General features: G+C 36.4%; 3 long non-coding RNA genes across 5 annotated transcripts; all 3 read right to left on the reverse strand.

Moving 5' to 3' along the window:
- Positions 1 to 4,569: 4,569 nt before the first annotated feature.
- On the reverse strand, positions 4,570 to 6,055 carry LOC122973534. 2 transcript variants are annotated; one of them, XR_006400066.1, is made up of 4 exons: positions 5,853 to 6,055; positions 5,593 to 5,680; positions 5,049 to 5,475; positions 4,570 to 4,944 (listed from the first exon to the last, which is right to left on the reverse strand). It is a non-coding gene; the product is annotated as an uncharacterized LOC122973534 (long non-coding RNA). The 2 variants fall into 2 exon arrangements; XR_006400065.1 differs by having other exon boundaries at positions 5,593 to 6,055.
- A 17-nt stretch (positions 6,056 to 6,072) lies between these two features.
- LOC122973508 lies at positions 6,073 to 7,967 on the reverse strand. 2 transcript variants are annotated; one of them, XR_006400051.1, is made up of 3 exons: positions 7,597 to 7,967; positions 7,144 to 7,371; positions 6,073 to 6,113 (listed from the first exon to the last, which is right to left on the reverse strand). It is a non-coding gene; the product is annotated as an uncharacterized LOC122973508 (long non-coding RNA). The 2 variants fall into 2 exon arrangements; XR_006400052.1 differs by lacking the exon at positions 6,073 to 6,113 and adding an exon at positions 6,455 to 6,476.
- Positions 7,968 to 10,697: 2,730 nt separating this feature from the next.
- Positions 10,698 to 16,904, reverse strand: LOC122973493. The gene is made up of 2 exons (XR_006400047.1): positions 16,683 to 16,904; positions 10,698 to 10,801 (listed from the first exon to the last, which is right to left on the reverse strand). It is a non-coding gene; the product is annotated as an uncharacterized LOC122973493 (long non-coding RNA).
- Between the last annotated feature and the right edge of the window lie 4,180 nt (positions 16,905 to 21,084).

Consider the following 21,084-nt stretch of genomic DNA (forward strand, 5'->3'; position numbering starts at 1 on the left):
TTTAAGACGTTTATATTTTAAGGGAAAACAGAGGGAAATTATAGCACATAAATATGTGTGAAATGTATTGTAAAGATTGGAGTGATGGCTCTGATTGACTATTGATGGTTAGAGCTGGGTCAATATGATTATTGATACAATACACCTGGTTAACACAAACTGTAAGCCAGAGTCTGAAACATTGGTGTGTTTAAGTGGACTGTTGCTATTAAACAAAAGAAAAATGAGAGAGACTGAAGACACAATAAATCTAGTTGTCAAACTCTTAGTACAAGAGATTTTGTCTAATAAGCAGGATAAAATATTATTAAAGTGTTAAAACTACATCTTTCTCTACAGTAACACAGAGCAGGTTGTATTGTTGTTGGGATACTGACAGCAGTAGAGGTCCTGTAGAGCTCAATGAGAAAAACATGGTGCCAATAACAAGCGAGGCAGTGGGGTCGCTCATATTAGAAATACATGAAGTCATTGTACAGAACTTTAGATAAAAGACTCCACAAGATGCTGTTATGATAGTGGAAGACTGTGAAGAAAACTCACAAACTGGAAGAGAGGGGAAATCCTTATATCCTTTAACAGCACAGGAATAGCTGTCTGCACGATTTAAGTAGACTGAATAAGAAGAAGATGTTTGACTCCTAATTACTTTTCCATTCTTGTACCAGATGTAGGAAGATCGATCAGGTAGACGACAACTGCTGAGACACTTCAGCTCTGCTCTGAAAGGATCAGATGTTGAATTCATCACCTGCACCTGGAGATCTGTGTATGTGAAGAAAGAACAGAAATGTCATTTATGTTCAGACACACACAAACATTCACAGTACTATTTCCAAGATATTAACCATTTGAAGTTACATTAAGTTTTCCAATGAAAATGTTACCTGTGACAGTCAAAGAGACTCCAGGTGAACCAGTAAAACTCCCTCCTGGTTGGTTTGTTATGAACCTGAACTTGTACTCAGCTGAGTCGCTCTCTCTCAGGTCTGTGATTCTCAGAGTGCAGTCGTTCTTATCACAGTGATACTGAACACGATCTGAATACTTTGAGTCTGTTCTCAGATCCACAGGTTCATTATTACTCAATTCAGTGAACCAGAATCTTTCCTTAACTGTGGTGGAGGTGCCCTCTAATCTGGATGGGTATCTGTAGGTGCAGTTTATGTCCACTGTTGATCCTTTTAAGGCACAGATGTGAGTAGAAGTGTAAGTCACTCTCCAGTCATTCTGACCCTGTACCACTGTAACACAGAGCACATCAGAAACCACAATCAGATTCATAACAAGTTAAGAATCAGTGAATAAAACAAAGTGGATCATGAAACCAATATGATTTTATCTGCAGTCATTGTCATTCAAAGCTCCTCATCGTGCATCAATCTAACTAGAACTGAACTGGAATACAGTATTTTATCAGTTGTTTATCATATTTTATCATTTGTTACTGCTGAGTGTTTCAGCTTTAGTCCATTCATTCTGCAAGTTTTTACTGTTGTTCTGCTTGTTTGTTGTAGTTTTAAAAAAGCTCAAGTAGAACACCTGAAATGTGTCTCTTATGCACCTTATATTCACCATTAACATTATTTTTCCTTATGTTGATTTTCTTTATAAAAACTATTCTTTACTTTGACTTTTATTTCTGAATGAAGCCTGGGTGAACACAGGAATATAAAGTCCAAAGACAAACTGTTTTATTTGAATTTACAGCACAAAGAAACAGTTTTAGATGCTGTTCACAGTTAATCTCTCTGTGCACTGAGACAGAACATCGTACAGTCTGAAGGTGCAGTGAAGGAACAAGAATGTATTGAACCTGTGAACATTAATGCAGTTTTACTGAACAGGATAAGAAGAAGGAAATGAATCATTAGAGAGTCTGTGCTTGTCTTGGTTAGTTTCCTCTCTGTTAGTTCTTTGGTCAAGTTGCTGCTGAGTTAAGTGTGAAAACCACAGAGAAATGCAGAACATGACGTGATGGAAACTTTTGAAAGCAGCTAAAATAAAATAGGTGACAATAAGTTTTCACAGGGAGGAGCAACTGTTATAACTGTAACAGCTAAAACAGTTGTCCAGCTCTGCAGTACAGAGTGCAGAAATTACCAAACACATTTAAAACATCATGATGAGATGAAATTCTCAGTGCATTGCTGTACCATCATAGAACTATGTATATATGCATATGCATGTATAAAAATATATGATTCTTACAATCCATGGAGGGAGGGTGGACAAACCTTATTAGCTAGACACCCCCACCCCCACCACCCATGACACAGACACAGCTGAACATCTTAATATAATATTATTAAAGTGTTCAGCAGTAAATATTGATGTTATTTTTACCACTTTGCCTTCATTCAACAGCTATAGTTTACACAGAAATAAACAGAAGTGAATTTTTGGTGTTTAAAAGTTATTCATCATACTGCATCACACATACATCAAACCTAGAAAAGTGCTGATCTGGGATATTTTATATTTACTTTGTTAAAACGACTTCATGCTGCTCTGAATAAGTGAGCTAAATGTCCTACAATGTAAATGTAGATATACAGTACCTGACACAGAGAGAAGGAAGACAACAAATCCACTCGCTGCTGCTGTTAAACTCATAGCTGCTCCTCTCATCTCTCTGTGAGGCTTCAGAGACAATAAAATACATCAAATAATGTAAACAACATGTAATAATCATATCAGTAAACTATTCTACTTACATCAGAGAAGGACGTTGTCTGTTAAGATGCTCGTCCTCTGTGATCTGTGAGCAGAAGTCAGATATCAGGATGTTAAAACACTTGATTTCCTTCCTGTTTCTTAGTATTATGAATATTCATGAGGAGCCAAATGACAGTAAACACATAAGTTCACACCAAGTTTTACTGTTTTCAAAAGACTTAATATAATCTATGCTAGAGAGAATAACAGACCAGTGTTTTGACCTGTTAAATAAAGAGAGAAGAGAAATAATGAGACATTTTAATTATATTACTCTTAAGTGTGGGCACAGTTCAGTGTCTAAAGAAAAAAACATGACACGTGACGGATGTGTGACATTTGGTTTGATGCATCTCTTCACACTTCTAGTGCATGTTAAGACACTGAATACACCACCATGAGTTCAAAGAGATGTACTGCATCAGTATGGGATGTAAGAAGTCACATGCTGAGCACAATGTTTATTGTAAGTATTAAGAAACAAGTAAAAAGCAAAGTACATCAAAACATGATACAGAAATCTATGTGTAAATCAGATGACAAAATATTTTACATCTGCAGTTGGAAACTCACTCATTCACCATCATTCTGACTGTAACACAGAGCACATCATCAGTGATGAAGCCTGAATCTGCAACACTGAAGCTTCACCACTAGAGGACAGTGAAACATCAGAGATACTGAATCACAACCCTGAAACAACATTTTACCATCAATCACTGATTGTTTACACACATTTAAATGTACTTTTAGTACTTTTCACTTTTTATGATTGAGTTGCATCTTAATCTGTTTACTCTTGACATTAAATTCATTAAACATTACAGTTAGAGCTTCAGTTTCAGAAGTGTTGATTGTTCACTTTGGTGACCTTGTTGTACAGTAGTTGAACAAACGCTCACAGTCGAGGTGTCTAAGTATGAAAATGATTCAGTCAGTGATCTACAGTTGTCACTAACAAATATGGACTGTTATACTGAAAAGGCTTCATACTCAGTAAACTGCCACACATTCTGCTTCCCTGAGTGACCCCAAAGAGTTTAAATGGACCGAAAAGGAGACAAACAGCTCACATGACAACTAAGATCTTCAATACAAACTGTGTCTGTGCATCTTCATTTTAACAACATCCCAGATCATCATTTTCTTGCTGTAATCAGTCATCCTGTTCATATTAACCATAAAGATCCCTTTATAATGTGCTTTCAATGTCAGTGACGGCAGACAAAATCCACAGTCCTCCTTCTGTGTAAAATGCAAGCAAGACGACATTTCTCACTAAAGCTGAAACTTTCTGCACACTGTCGCCCTCTGCAGCAGTGAAAAGGAACTGAAATTAAGTTTCTAATTACAGTTTTTGTGGAAACTGGCTGTTTATTCAGCCACAGTGATACCTGGATAACGTGTCATTCAGCAAAGTGTGATAGAACCGAGATTATGTTTGAATTTGATGTGTGAAAATATACAGTTTACTGCACATGGTGTGAATGTGATGCTTCTAGTCTGATGTCTCTGTTCTGAACAGACTTAATGAGCTTTGTGAGCCAGGACAGGTGCAAACCAGGAAGCCAATCAGGATTCTTCAAAAGTGATTTATTATGTAAACATTTAAAATAACATTTTGCATAACAGCTCTAATCCTAAATATCTGTAATATAGAAAAAGTACAAAGGAGTAAAGTACAATAATATAGCCTGCATTACCTCAGACAGAACACTCAATATACATAAACACAGTTATGAGTCACACACACCTGTTGCTACTCAAAACATCCACATTATCCTCTACAGTCTCTCTCTCCAGTCTACAGCATTTTTACATTTAAAATAACATTTCACATAACAGCTCTAATCCTAAATATCTGTAATATAACGAACTCTACAGAGAAAAAAATAAGCTTGCATTAGTTCAGACAGAACATTCAGTAAATTATAAATCAATTGAGTCACACACACCACCTGACATTCAACTGATCTAAACAATCAATCATGTTTGACACATCGACATGATTCAGTTCAAGCTGCCATCAGCACATTCTTCTCAAAGCTTCTGCTACATGCTGTTACTGACTGTCTGTGCTGCTCACTTCTACCTGCTGCTGCTGCTGCTGCTGAAAACTGAACATGAAAACGTCCACATCATCCTCTACAGCCTCTCTCTCCACTGTCATATTTCACTGTTGTACTACTTTCTGCTTCCATCAGGTGAGTCCAGCCTCTGGTTCAACTGCATCACAACAAAATCACATGAAATTTAGGTGAGTTACTTCTCATAACTGTGACTATGAATCTGATTTCGGCCTGTTTTTTTTTCTTTCATGATGCTCCAACCTGACTGGACTTTACTCCACGTCTTCCTGCTCCTCTGTGTCTTCTGTCTGCTGCAGCGACGACCTGCAAGTCTGAGACGTTCTCACACACAAGAGAAGAGTCCAGCTGATGGAGAGAGATGACAATATAAGACTCAATGAGCCTCATTCATGCAATATGCACACTGTTAGAATTTGAAGAATATTTTTTAATATTAATGCTTCAGAGTAAATTCTTTGATGACCTTTAAGGAATAAAACATTACATCTTTACATTAAAATTTGCTTTATGATTTCATGTTGATAATAAAATGTGTTCTAGTGCATTTATAAGACAAATAATCATAACTGTATTTTAGGGTAAGTTCTGTCAATAAGGTCTCTCTCTCACCTCTCTAGTCTCTACAGGTTCATTCAGTTCAGCGGTGGAGCTCAGAGTTTTCTTCTTCCTGGATTGAATCCAACAAAAACAAGAAATATTTAACTAAATGACATTCATGACTAAAAAAATTTGAAAATGTTTTAATAAGAAAATAAAATGAGGGATGTTTTCTTTATTGTTTTACCTCATCCACAGACTCAAGAGAAGCAGAAGAATCAGCATCAGGACCACCAGAATCATCCTGATGATATTCATCATAAACACCGATTTCCCTAAAGATTGAGACCGACAGAAGGGAGATATGGCTTATCAATAAATGCAATATACAGGTGTGTGTGTGTGTGTGTGTGTGTGTGTGTGTGTGTGTGTGTGTGTGTGTGTGTGTGTGTGTGTGTGTGTGTGTGTGTGTGTGTGTGTGTGAGAAAGTCAATGAGCATAACTTACTTGACCAAACAGTCAGATATAAGGTGGAGTTATGACGTCCTCTTCTGTTCTGGGCTTCACAGTAATAATTCCCACTGTGTTCAGGTCTGACATCAGTGATGGTGAAGATCTGTCCTGATGCATTTGGTGAGTCTTCATTCTCCTTGTACCAGGTATAATTAGCTGCTGGGTTAGCATCACTGCTACAGGTCAGAGTCACTGAACTGCCCTCCACTATCTCACCAGAGGGACTCACTGACACAGAGGGAAGCTTTGGAGCATCTGGAGGACAATATTTGTAGTATAGAGGCAGATTTCATTAATGTTGATATGATTTAAAGGATTTTTACATCATGAAAAATAGAACAGACTTGTGTGACTTACACTGGACATCTATAAATAGAGCTGTAGAGTTGAACTGTCCATATTGATTCTCAGACTTGCAGTAGTAGATCCCTCTGTCCTCAGAGCTGATGGAGGTGAAATGATAACTTCCCCCTGGTTCTTGAGACAGTGTCTGGTTCTCCTTGTACCAGGTGTGTTTAGCTGCTGGGTTAGCATCACTGCTACAGGTGAGATTCACTGAACTGCCCTCCACTATCTCACCAGAGGGACTCACTGATACAGAGGGAAGCTTTGGAGCATCTGGAGGAGATGTATCAAAATGAATGAAGTATAAAATGAGGAAGGGTTGCATTAGTACAACATGTTGTATTGGAGCTGCTCAGTGAATTACAGCAGCAGACTGAATGTGAAGCAGGCAGAGCTGAAGAAAACAGACATGATCAGACAAATCTCTACTTAACAAGGTTGACAAGTCCATCAGCTGTGTGTTTCCTTTTAAATAAGCTGTTTCACTCACATTTCACATCAATAAAGATGTATTCAGATGTCCTCTTCCCCAGCTGGTTCTCAGCTGTACAGTAATACTCTCCAGAGTCAGAGGACTGGATGGAGCTGAAGACAAGCTGTGGTTCTTTACTGAGAGGTTGAAGGTCTGGATTTACATTCTTCTTGTACCAGGTGTATATAGCTGGTGGGTTAGCATCACTGCTACAGGTCAGATTCACTGAACTGCCCTCCACTATCTCACCAGAGGGACTCACTGACACAGAGGGAAGCTTTGGTGCATCTGGAGGAGAAAACATAGCTGGTCAACAGTTAATTAACTGACACAATGTAAGAAGCAAATGTTAGACACAAAGTGAGGAGTGAAAGTTGATTTCCTTGTTGCTGCTCATATTAAAATCAACTGTCTGTTACCTTGGATACATTCTGACATTGTGTTAGTGACATATTTAGGTAAACTCACACACTGAAGGAGAGCGGTAATCCTCATGTCCTTTCAAAGCACAGGAGACGTTGTCACCAGGATTAAACTGCCCTGAATAAAGAGAAGTTTCCTCCTTCATAACTTTCCGTCCGTTCTTGAACCAGACGTAAGAAATACGACCTGCTGGACTGCAGCTGCTGAGACATTTCAGCTTTGCCTCTGTATAAGACTGATGGACTGTTATTGTGATCACCTGCACCTGGAGAGCTGGATATGTGAGGAAGGATTAAAAATGTCATTTGTTACCAGTAAAATACTCACATACAGTCAAAATAACCTTTGTAGTTCTTGTGGGTGAAATAATTTGGGATCATCCAATCAAAAGTGTAAATGGGGGAAAGTATTCAATATAATCCAATCAATGTTATGTGAAACTCTTCAACAGTAACTATTCACCACTTTTACTAGTCATCAGTTTGTGTTCATCAGTACCTGTGACAGTCAGAGTTGTTCCAGGTAAACTACTCCTCCATTCAAAGCTTTGTGTTTTGAATGTGAAGTGATACTGGGCTGAATCGCTCTCTCTCAGGTCAGAGATTCTCAGAGTGGAGCGTCCTCCCTCTGTTTTAAGGAGCTGAACACGACCTTCATACTGGGAGTCTTCACTAAGGACTTCAGGCTGTGAGGGATTCTGCCACTGATGACTACGTTCAGGACTGAACCAGAATGTTGATGTGATATATTCATAACTGCTGTATAAGCAGGAAATGTCCACTGATGAGCCTCTGAAGGCACAGATGCTTCTGTCAGTGTAAATCACTCTGTGGCAGGATTGAGGAAAGATACCTGAAAGATCAAATTAATTTAAAACAGCACTATTATTATAGCACTATTGTACATATTGTTATAGTAATAATCCTATACAAGGCTCAACAGGAAATCTTCATGCTGCGTCACCCAAATCACAAAAAACATATTTTCTCCTTTATTTGTGGTGTTTATCCATGAAGATATCTGTGGTTTCATTTTTCAGTTTTTGAGATGCTGTTTCTGGTAAGACACAAATATCCATATTTTTTTTAAATGTAAGTGTTCAAAGCTTTAAGCAGTATAAACAATGTTTAATTCACTTTCATTGTATTGGAATGGCAGCAGACTTTTCCAGGACTGATATCTCAAAATTTGGGCAAATGAAACTGTAACTATTCACGTGGTTAAAAAAGGAGCAAGTCAGAAAATATGTTTTTTGTATTTTGAGTGAATTAACTCTTTAAATGTAAGTTCTTAATTTACATTTATTTTGCAGTCAACACAGTGAATAAGATATAAGAGTACAGCATGTCTAAAGTCTCATGGGACTGTGGTTTGGTTTTGATCCACTTCTATACAATGTTTGTATCACATGCTGCCCCAGAAACATGTACATACAAGGTGTAGTACAATAGTTTAACCACTAGATGTGGTTTTGTTAGTGGGAGACTGTGTTGTAAACTCACACACTGAAGGGGCAGGATGATGCTCAAATCCTTTTACAGCACAGGAATAGCTGCCTGCAGGAGAAAAGTACTTTTTATAAGTAGAAGATGTTGCATCCTGAATTTTCTGTCCATTCTCATACCAGATGAAGGAAGAACGATCAGGTAGACGACAACTGCTGTGACACGTCAGCTCTCTCCAGGTAGGATAGAGTTCGGATTGGCTCACCTGCACCTGGAGATCTGTATATGTGAAGAAAGGACAGAAATGTAATTTATGTTCAGATACACACAAACATTCAGTTTTATTTAATTTATTTATTTATCAGTTTATTTGTCAGGGACGATGCAACAAAACATTGTAACAGGTTGAAATAACATGAAACAGATGTTTTGCATGTAGGATTTCTAGCCAAGTCCCTGGTTAGGCTTTTCTACCTCATAATAGTCATAACATATCATTACCATAAATACATTAGTTAAATAGAGCTCATAATAAATAGTAACATTCTCAATAACAACAGTATTTACATCACAATACAATCGATTTACATGTGTTGTGTATGTGTGCTTGTGTGTATCTTCCTTAATTCATGGCAATGATGTGTTTATGTGCATAATGTTTATAGGTGTGTGTGACCATGTACATACATGCATAGTCTTTATGAGTATGTATGTTTGTTTATCTGTATGTATCTGTTCCTCTATCTGTGTTTACATGTCCATGTGCACGTGTGTGTGCACAAGTGCATGATCACTGATCAATGATCGCAGGTTTGGTTTTGTTTCAGCCACTGTTTCAGCTTTTCATTCAATGTTTTCAGATCAGTTTGTGTTTTTATTTCTGTTGATAGGACATTCCAAAAATGTTTCTCTTTTACTGCAAAAGATGACTGACTGAAAGTAGATTTGCTTTGTGCCACCCTGCAGCTGACATTTACTGATCCTCTAGTGGCAAATCTATTGGTGTTTGTTGTTGTTACATATGGACAAAGTACAGATGGGGAGAGATTATTCACACATTTAAAAGTTAGTTTATTAAAAGAAAACTTGACAAAGCTGTAATAACTAAGCAACTTGTACTTTTTCAGAATTATACAGTGGTGCCATTTCATTTGTTTTTGATCCATTATTTTCAGTGCTTGTTTGTAAAGTGATGTAACAGGCTTGACAGTTGACAGTGAAGTCTGGCTCCATACAGTAACACAATAGGATAAATGTGAAAATATCATGGTACGCATAAAGAGTTGAGCTGCCTTAAGGGGAATGTAATGTCTTATCATTCTAAAACAGTTCAGATTTGTCTTTACTGTCCTTTAACATCTTCATTAAATTTGAGTTGGGAATCCAAAATGGCACCTAAAAATGTGAAAGCACTGACTTCCTTTATTTCTTTTTGATCTATTTTGATTGTAAACTTATCTTTTGCGTTCCTTCTCATAGAAAAACACATTGACACAGTCTTTTTAAGATTCATGGTTAGATGATTGTTTTTGAGCCACTGACACACTTTTCATTTCGTTTGTTAATATCTCTCTTCCAGGACCTTTGAGAAAACGGGTAGAATTGAAATTGGTCTATGATTGCCTACTCGGTGCTTCAGCCTTAAAAATTGGAGTGATGATTGCTGTTTTCCAGCTTTGTGGGAATTTACCAGTTCTGATGGAGGTTTATCAGATGTGTTATAGGTTTGATCAGGGTGGAGCTGTGTGTTTTGATAAGAGCAGTATCCAAACCAAACAGATCCTTTGCCTTGAATTACTTAATTTATTGATAATTTTACCCACTTTCTCTTGGTCAACCAGTGACATTTCCAAGATATTAACCATTTGAAGTTACAATAAGTCTTCCAATGAAAATGTTACCTGTGACAGTCAAAGTGACTCCAGGTGAACCAGTAAATCTCCCTCCTGGTTGGTTTGTTATGAACATGAACTTGTACTCAGCTGAGTCGCTCTCTCTCAGGTCTGTGATTCTCAGAGTGCAGTCGTTCTTATCACAGTGAGACTGAACACGACCTGAATACTCTGAGTCTGTTCTCAGATCCACAGGTTCATTATTACTCAATTTAGTGAACCAGAATGTTCTCTGAACTGTAGTATAAATGTCCTTTGTCCAGGATGGGTATCTGTAGGTGCAGTTTATGTTCACTGTTGATCCTTTTAAGGCACAGATCTGAGTAGAAGTGTAAGTCACTCTCCAGTCATTCTGACCCTGTACCACTGTAACACAGAGCACATCAGAAACCACAATCACATTCATAACAAGTTAAGAATCAGTGAATAAGACAAAGTGGATCATTTCTTTATGGTCATTTTCTTTATTATTTATTTTATGATTCTTGTTAAAATATTTTCTTTACTTTAACTTTTATTTCTGAATGAAGCCTGGGTGAACACAGGAATATAAAAGTCCAAAGACAAACTGTTTTCTTTGAATTTACAGTACAAAGAAACAGTTTTAGATGCTGTTTACAGTAAATCTCTCTGTGCACTGAGACAGAACATCGTACAGTCTGAAGGTGACGTGAAGGAACAAGAATATATTGAACCTGTGAACATTAATGCAGTTTTACTGAACAGGACAAGAAGAAGAAAATGAATCATTAGAGAGTCTGTGGTTGTCTTGGTTAGTTTCCTCTCTGTTAGTTCTTTGGTCAAGTTGCTGCTGAGTTAAGTGTGAAAACCACAGAGAAATGCAGAACATGACGTGAGGGACACTTTTGAAAGCGGCTAAAATAAAATAGGTGACAATAAGTTTTCACAGGGAGGGACAACTGTTATAACTGTAACAGCTAAAACAGTTGTCCAGCTCTACAGTACAGAGTGCAGAAATTAACAAACAGATTTAAAACATCATGATGAGATGAAATTCTCAGTGCATTGCTGTACCATCATAGAACTATGTATATATGCATATGCATGTATAAAAATATATGATTCTTACAATCCATGGAGGGAGAGTGGACAAACCTTATTAGCTAGACACCCCCACCCCCACCACCCATGACGCAGACACAGCTGAACATCTTAATATAATGTTATTAAAGTGTTCAGCAGTAAATATTGATGTTATTATTTTTACTATTTTGCCTTCATTCAACAGCTATAGTTTACACAGGAATAAACAGAAGTGAATGTTTGGTGTTGTAGAGTTTAAAAGTTATTCATCATACTGCATCACACATACATCAAACCTAGAAAAGTGCTGATCTGGGATATTTTATATTTACTTTCTTAAAATGACTTCATACTGCTCTGAATAAGTGTGTTAAATGTCCTACAATGTAAATGTAGATATACAGTACCTGACACAGAGAGAAGGAAGACGACAAATCCACTCGCTGCTGCTGTTAAACTCATAGCTGCTCCTCTCATCTCTCTGTGAGGCTTCAGAGACAATAAAATACATCAAATAATGTAAACAACATGTAATAATCATATCAGTAAACTATTCTACTTACAACAGAGAAGGACGTTGTCTGTTAAGATGCTCGTCCTCTGTGATCTGTGAGCAGAAGTCAGATATCAGGATGTTAAATGACTTGATTTCCTTCCTGTTTGTTATTTTATGAATATGCATGAGGAGCCAAATGACAGTAAACACATAAGTTAAAACCAAGTTTTACTGTTTTCAAAAGACTTAATATAATCTATGTTAGAGAGAATAATAGACCAGTGTTTTTATTTGTTAAATAAAGATAGAAGAGAAATAATAGAGATATTTTTATTATCTTACTCTTATTAAGTGTGTGACAGTTCAGTGTGTAAAGAAAAAAACATGACACGTGACGGATGTGTGACATTTGGTTTGATGTATCTCTTCACACTTCTAGTGCATGTTAAGACACTGAATAGTTGACTTTACACCACTATGAGTTCAATAATCCTTTTAAGGAACAGATCTTAGTAGATTTGTAACTAACTCCCCAGTCATTCTAAGACAGAAAATTAAGGAAAAGACATTCTACACATTTTTTCAGTGGTTGTGCAGAAGAACAGAGATACATCAATGTATCATTACCAGATCTAAATACTAGATATTTCCTCAGTTATACTGATTTACAGTGAAAAGGAATGTTGGAAAGTGTTAATGTCCTTTCCACAGTTAATTTCTATTTACTGTGTTCACTAAGGCAGAACTTTATACAGTCTGAACATGCAGTGAAAGAACAGAAATACACCAAACCTGTGAAAATAAATGTAGTTTCACATATCAGTGTAGAGAATATAACAAGATAAGATAAAAGATGGACTTTTCTTTTTTTGTTTGTTTCCTGTTTGTTTACTTTGTAGCTGGTGGCTGTGAAAACCACAGGAAGTGTAGAACGCTGAAGTGTGGGAGACAATTCACAGCAGCTATGAGAAATAGACCATAGATAGATCATTCACAGCAAGGAAATATCAAACTGAGTCCTTTGTGCCTCACAAGAGACAATTTTGGCTTTTACATTAGTGATTTTGTGATAATTTTGGCTGAGTTAATGCATACTGCATAAAATTTGATATGGGTGTAGTTTTTTTGTCCAATTTTCTAGTCAAAGTCTATAATAAACAAAAATGTCCCCACTGAAAAGCATTAAAACCTTAGTTTCTGATCCCATGACCATTACAGCATAAAATCATGCATTCTATTGTATCAGGCTTTCAATTTAGAGTCCTGGCTTCAAAATTGTAGTTTTTACTCTTTTCCACCAGCTTGAGCTATTTTCTGATTTTGCCCTATGGGGCAAATAAATGCTATTTTCCTGGTATCCACTAGGGGCATTGCTGCTGTATGATGACATGGATATGAGTGATGTGTGTGTGTGTGTGTGTGTGTGTGTGTGTGTGTGTGTGTGTGTGTGTGTGTGTGTGTACGCACATGTATGTGTGTGGCATTTAAAATGTTTACGTACTGAAAATGAATGAATATTTGGTATTGATAACCAGAACTGAAGTTGATTAAAAATTTAACTCAGTAAAAGTAGAAAATAATATTTAAAAATAATATTTAGGCATACTGCTTCACACCATACATCAAAATCTAGAGGGTAATCTGGGGTACTGATTTACCGTCTTAAAATCAAGTCATGCTGCTCTGAATAATGTAAATGTAGATATACAGTACCTGACACAGAGAGAAGGAAGACAACAAATCCACTCACTGCTGCTGTTAAACTCAAAGCTGCTCCTCTCATCTCTCTGTGAGACTTCAGATATGTTCAAACCCGTCTGCAATGTACACAGGAAGTATAACAGCCACACCAATTAACCACTGTACCAAACGCCCATGTAGCCCACTCAACAGCATGTTGTGGTATATCTCATAACATTAACTGACAACACCTTTGCATGAGAGGTGAATTGGAGAGGGATCTACTATAGTTTTAAATTCAGGATGTGTCTACAATAACAACAAATTGTGCTATTAGAAATATACATTTTTAAACTGAAATGCCTGTCAAATAAAACAATGAATGAAAAATGAATGAATATTTGGTAGTTATGATCAGGACTGATGCTGGTTAAAAAAATTAACTCAGTGAAAGTTTTATATCAGTTTTAGGAAGGGGACATTTTTGTCTATGAAGATAATAAGTGTAAATAAGTGTAATCTGTAAAAATAAGTGTATCTGACACTACACAAAAATAATGATGCATCAAAATCAATGTTGATACTAATCACTGACATATCCCAAACTGATAATCAAAAGAAGAAAAATCCCATTAGCATTTAGTATACAGAAAATAATTATTTTTTTTTGTGTTTCTTTTTTAATAAAGAACAACAGTGGCATTATGTAAACAAACTGGCATTTAAAGGATTAAAATTCTGAAAGTAAATGAATATTTAGTAGTGATGATCAGGACTGAAGTAGGTTAAAAGATTTAACTCAGTGAAAGTGGAAATTAATATTAATATATCATATTTTCACGTTTTATTGATGTGGACATTCTTGTCCTTTAATGTCATCAAGTGCAACTGTTTTTAAGTTGAGGCACAAGAGTTCAATTATGTGATACAGAAAACGATGATTTATAAACTAAAAAAAGATTAAGTTAATATTTGGTGTTGTAGGCCTTTAGAGGCATACTGCTTCACACCATACATCAAAATCTAGAGAGTAATCTGGGTACTGATTTACTCTCTTAAAATAAATTCACGCAGCTCTGAATAAGTGTGCTAAATGTCCTACAGTGTAAATGTAGATATACAGTACCTGACACAGAGAGAAGGAAGACAATAAATCCACTCGCTGCTGCTGTTAAACTCAAAGCTGCTCCTCTCATCTCTCTGTGTGACTTCAGATATGTTAAAACTTGTTTACAATGTACACAGGAAGTATAGCAGCCACATCAATTAACCACTGTACTCTGCTAGAATAGAGACAGAAGTTACACTGAAAGAAAACTTTCCACTGCAGTCAGAACATAAGCAGCAGGCAGATCAGATTGTTAAAAATAACCAAACGCCCATGTAGCTCACCAACAACATGTTGTGGTATATGTCATAACGTTAACTGACAACAACTTTGTGTGAGACGTGAATTGGAGAGGGGTCTACTATAGTTTTAAATTCAGGATGTGTCTACAATAAAAACAAATTGGGCAATTAGAAATATACATTTTTAAACTGAAATGCCTGTCAAATAAAACAATGAATGAATATTTGGTGATAATCAAGACTGAAGTTGGTTCAAAAACTTCATTCAGTGAAAATAGGAAATAATATTAATGTACAGTATTTTTATAGCAGTTTTAGGAAGGAGACATTTTTGTCCTCTAATCTAACAAGTGTGATTAATTTAAAATCTGACAAAGTACAAAAAATAATAATGCATCAAAATCAATGTTGTTGCTAATCACTGACATATCGCAGACCATGATAATCAAAAACAATAAATCTCCTATTGTTTAGTTTATGGAAAGGAATGTAATAACAGTGGCATCATGTCAAAAACAGCACTTAAAGGGTTGAACTTCTTAAAATGAATGAATATTTGGTGGTATTGATCAGGACTGATTTTGGTTAAAAATTAATTAATTGAAATTCGAAAATATTAATATATGATATTTTTATAGCAGTTTTAGGAAGGAGTCATTTTTGTCTGTATGTTAATTTTTTTTTTCCAAATCTGACATTGCACAAAAAATAAAAATGCATCAAAATCAATGTTGATACTACTCACTGACATATCCCAGATTGTGATACATGTGATGTGATACAGAAAACTGTGATTTATAAACTGAAAAAAGATTTAGTTAATATTTGGTGTTGTAGGCCTTTAGAGGCATACTACTTCACACCATAAATCAAAATCTAGAGAGTAACCTGGGTACTTATTTACTCTCTTAAAATCAATTCATGCTGCTCTGAATAAGTGAGCTAAATGTCCTACAGTGTAAATGTAGATATACAGTACCTGACACAGAGAGAAGGAAGACAACAAATCCACTTGCTGCTGCTGTTCAACTCATAGCTGCTCCTCTCATCTCTCTGTGAGGCTTCAGACACAATAAAATACATCAAATAATGTAAACAACATGTAATAATCATATCAGTAAACTATTCTACTTACAACAGAGAAGGACGTTGTCTGTTCAGATGCTCGTCCTCTGTGATCTGTGAGCAGAAGTCAGATATCAGGATGTGAAGTGATTTCCTTCCTGTTTGTTATTTCATGAATATTCATGAGGAGCCAAATGACAGTAAACACATAAGTTAAAACCAAGTTTTACTGTTTTCCAAAGACTTTACACCACTATGAGTTCAATAATCCTTTTAAGGCACAGATCTTAGTAGATTTGTAACTAACTCCTCAGTCATTCTAAGACAGAAAATTAAGGAAAAGACATTCTACACATTTTTTCAGTGGTTGTGCAGAAGAACAGAGATACATCAATGTATCATTCATTCAGTCTTTTAACCCATTTCCCTATGTATATAGGCACTTGTTAACTGATGTTAAAAATTAAGTTTTGATAATACTGCATCACATATACATCAAACCTAGAAAAGTGCTGATCTGGGATATTTTATATTTACTTTCTTAAAATCACTCCATGCAGGTCTGAATAAGTGTGCTAAATGTCCCACAGTGTAAATGTAGATATACAGTACCTGACACAGAGAGAAGGAAGACAAGAAATCCACTCGCTGCTGTTGTTAAACTCAAAGCTGCTCCTCTCATCTCTCTATGTGTGACTTCAGATATGTTAAAACTTGTTTGCAGTGTAAACAGGAAGTATAACAGCCACATCAATTAACCACTGTACTCTGCTAGAATAGAGATAGAAGTTACACTGAAAGAAAACTTTCCACTGTGGTCAGAACATAAGCAGCAGGCAGATCAGGTTGTTAAAAATACATCATCAATATGCATGATAAGCCGAAGGCCCATAGAGCCCATCCACTCAATTCTCATTTTACAGCATGTTGTGGTATATCTCATAACATTAACTGACAACACCTTTGTGTGAGAGATGAATTGGAGAGGGGTCTACTATAGTTTTACGTTCAGGATGTGTTTACAATAAAAACAAATTACATTTATATATACATATAAATATACATTTTTAAACTAAATCCACTTGTAAAAGCTGCTTTTATATCTCTTGATGGAAGAGAGGGATAGACTTTCTTTCTTTTCATTGTCCTACCATGTGTACTAACCGCTACTGACGTCAGGCTCGTGAGTCACAGGTTAGTCTGTTTGGCGCCTTTTTTCAGTTTCTGAGGTTGTGTCGTCTCTTCTGAGGTTTCTGTAACATTGTCTTTTCTCTCAACTCTTTAATCTGCTGTATGTATCTCAGTGTCTTTCCCTAGTTTGGTGTCTTTCTGCTTCAGCCATCTTGTTAGCAGTCCTCTCTTTACTTGAGGTTCATCTGCTGCTTTAGGTTCATCTGTCATTGCAGGCAAAGCAAGATCTAGATCTAGACCAAGGGTTCAGAGTGTTCATTGATCTGATGTTCCAGTTTATGTGACTGTTATGGTAGATGGTGGTCATACCATACTGTATACTCATCTGTATCAGAAGCAGACTCCATCCTGTTATCCTCTTCAGGGGTGGTAAAAGCAAGAAGGATCATAGTTCTCACTTCTCTTGTCTTTAAGCCTCTTCCTTGCAGAATGTAGGCAGAATGTGACCGTGGTGGAGCACTTTTTCAGGGCCTCAGGTTATAGATTGCACTGAGGGTGGTCCAGTAGGGTGCATGCTCAACAGTTTCTTGTTCCCCCCCTTGTGGTGGAACAAGAGAGAGATGCTGGAATAGATTTGTTATCAGGTCTTTACCAACATCTAGTGGCAGCACTTTCAAACTACAACTAGGTTAGAAAATTCATGTTCTCCAATATTCTTTTAAATAAAAGGCTCAGCATTGGGATTTCACAAATTGTACCACCTGTTTGATAACTGATGCAGTGTCCCAGAGATAAGTCTGAGGCTGCACATTGTTACAATGTTTGGTATGTTTCCCCTGAGAAAAATGAATAAATATTAGAGACAAGAATCCACATCTCCATCAAGTGCAGACCGTCTCAAGTGAGGTGCTTTCATACTGTTCCTCCAAATAAGTAAAAGATGATTGCACATTTAATAGCCTATAAGGTTGGGATAAGTCTGAGGGTATGGAATAGAGTCACCTGGATTAGATGGTGTAAGTAAAATGTCATTAGCATAAAGATTAGCTCATAAATCATAACCAAAAACATGGATACTAGTTATGTTGTTATTGCCCCTGAATAAGAAATCAGATATTCTGCATTCTTCTTCCTTGCAGAATATATGGAATAAAGCGTTCCATGTGTTCTACAAGCGCTTACATTACCCACAATGCAACTACACCATTAACAGTGTGGTTGGAGATTCAGGTCTGTTATGCTAGTAGCAGCTAATGTAGCCTCGAGCTGCTAGCCTCAAGCAGAGATGAGGAGTGGGCTACAGAGGTCTGGTAATCCACTTCTTTCTAACTTTTCACCACCAGATTTATTTTCATTGTCAAATTTATAGTCTTCAGCTACAACTGACGCTGACTCAAGTGACAACACCTGAGGCAATTTATCAGGTTCCACACAGCTACAAAAAGGCAACTTTCTTTCTATAACTTTACTCACATATGCAGTAGTACATAGTCCTGTAAACAGACTTTGATGAATAAAATTGGTGGAGTTCCCCATCAATGTATGAAATAAATACGACCATTTCATCCTATCAGCATTCAGTGATATTGCTACTGTCAGATGCTCCATTGATGCAGCTCTTGAAATTTTTAGGGCTGAACCAAGATAATAAAAAAACACTTCAGGAGAAAGCAATGGTAAAAAGATGTGTCTTAAGATTTGGTTTGAAAGTGTCAGCAGATTTAGAGCTCCTTAAATCTGATGATTTTCTTTGTTATGAAAAAGAAAAGCATTAAATTGTCACATTTGAGAAGCTGAAACCAGTAAATTATTTGGCAAGTTCGCTTTAAAAATGACAAAAATGATTATTCAATTATAAAAATAGTTAATTTTCTGCCAATCAACTAATAAATGAATCTAATGATCATTGCTACTCTAGAGATTATATAGAAAATATCACTAGTTGATAGAACAGACTGAGAGGGAGGAAACTATTCATCTGCAGACACTCTGGCTTCAATTCCAGGTAGTTGTTGCTCTGGATTACTTGTGCGGTCCAGCAAATGCAGTTGTTGATGTTTCACTGCACCAACAAATATCACATTATCACATTATTACATTTTAACACAAATTGAAGAAACTATATAAATTAGTTATGGGCAGGCCCTCTGTTGGTTATATGTATCCTATCACTCAAATCAGGCAAATGAGATGTTTTTACCTAATATATAAAAAGGTATTTTTGGGTGTGTGAAAAATATTTTTAGTTTGTGTGTGTTTGTTTTTTGATGCTACTTCCTTTTATTCCTTTTTTATGTGCATAGTTCTTTTTGTTCATCTTTGGAACCTGCAGTTATTATTTTATTATATTGTAATGCTGCTGTTAGGAAAGTTTTATGATGCTGCTGCTGTTGTTGCTGTTATTGTTATTCTATGATGATAATTAGTTTTATATATTAATATATACATTTTCATATTTATATCTATATTTGATGAAAAATGGTATTGAGTTGAACTCTGAAGGAATTTTATGGGGGGGGTGGGGGGGGAGAACAGGAGGAATGTGAACCTGTCCTTCAAAGCTGAAACTTTCTGCACATTGTCACCCTCTGCAGCAGTGAAAGGGAACTGAAATTAGGTTTCTAATTACAGTTTTTGTGGAAGCTGGCTGTTTATTCAGCCACAGCGATACCTGGATAATGTGACATTCAGCAAAGTGTGATAGAACTGAGATTATGTTTGAATTTGATGTGTGAAAAATACAGTTTACTGCACATGGTGTGAATGTGATGCTTCCAGTTTGATGTCTCTGTTCTGAATAGACTTAATGAGCTTTGTGAGCCAGGACAGGTGCAAACCAGGAAGCCAATCAGGATCCTTCAAAAGTGATTTTTTATGTATACATTTAAATAACATTTTGCATAACAACTCTAATCCTAAATATCTGTAACATAAAAAAAAAGTACAAAGGAGTAAAGTACAATAATATAGCCTGTATTACCTCAGACAGAACACTCAATATACATAAACACAGTTATGAGTCACACACACCTGCTGCTACTGAAAACTGAACATGAAAACGTCCACATCATCCTCTACAGCCTCTCTCTCCACTGTCATATTTCACTGTTGTACTACTTTCTGCTTCCATCAGGTGAGTCCAGCCTCTGGTTCAACTGCATCACAACAAAATCACATGACATTTAGGTGAGTTACTTCTCATAACTGTAACTATGAATCTGATGTCGGCCTGTTTTTTTCTCTTAGCGTCTTATTCTCTGTTTTTGCACAATTTACACTTGTGAAAGAATCTTAGACATTGTAGTAAAAAGCTAAATGCTGTTTAACCACTTTCAGATTTGTGAAAACTGAAAAAAGGGCGATATCACCACTTTTTACCCATCCAGACCACATTAGACCAGGTCCAGATCAAAAACATATGTAAAAGTTTATCTGATGCTAAAATGAAAAGGAAACTGAGCTACATTTCCTGAACTACTTTTAAGACTGTCAGACCATTTGCCATGGAGACCCACAGTCTGGAGGTTTTTATTCCAACTAAAGACTCCACATATTGATGAGCACTCCTTCAAGTAGAGGGGAGGAACTCAGTGAGACTGACTGGGTGGAAAGTAAACCTGCAGACTGTTGGCTCTCTATGGCAAGAAGGTTGGACACCCTGACATAGACTCTCCCATCAAGTTAAGAGAAAAAGGATCACAGTACCAACATGTTTTTGTGGAAAGGTATTAAGGACAAACTGCAACTGATTTACTGCAACCACTGTCACAATAAGTGACTCATCTCTCCAATTACAACATTTTTATTTAAGACAAAACATCAAAGAACAAGAACATATGTGATTACATGGTGTTGAGATTATGATATAGAACAAAAACTGGCT

The sequence above is a fragment of the Thunnus albacares genome, chromosome 3 (assembly GCF_914725855.1).
Source record: "Thunnus albacares chromosome 3, fThuAlb1.1, whole genome shotgun sequence".
In the NCBI taxonomy this organism is placed as follows: Eukaryota; Metazoa; Chordata; class Actinopteri; order Scombriformes; family Scombridae; genus Thunnus; species Thunnus albacares.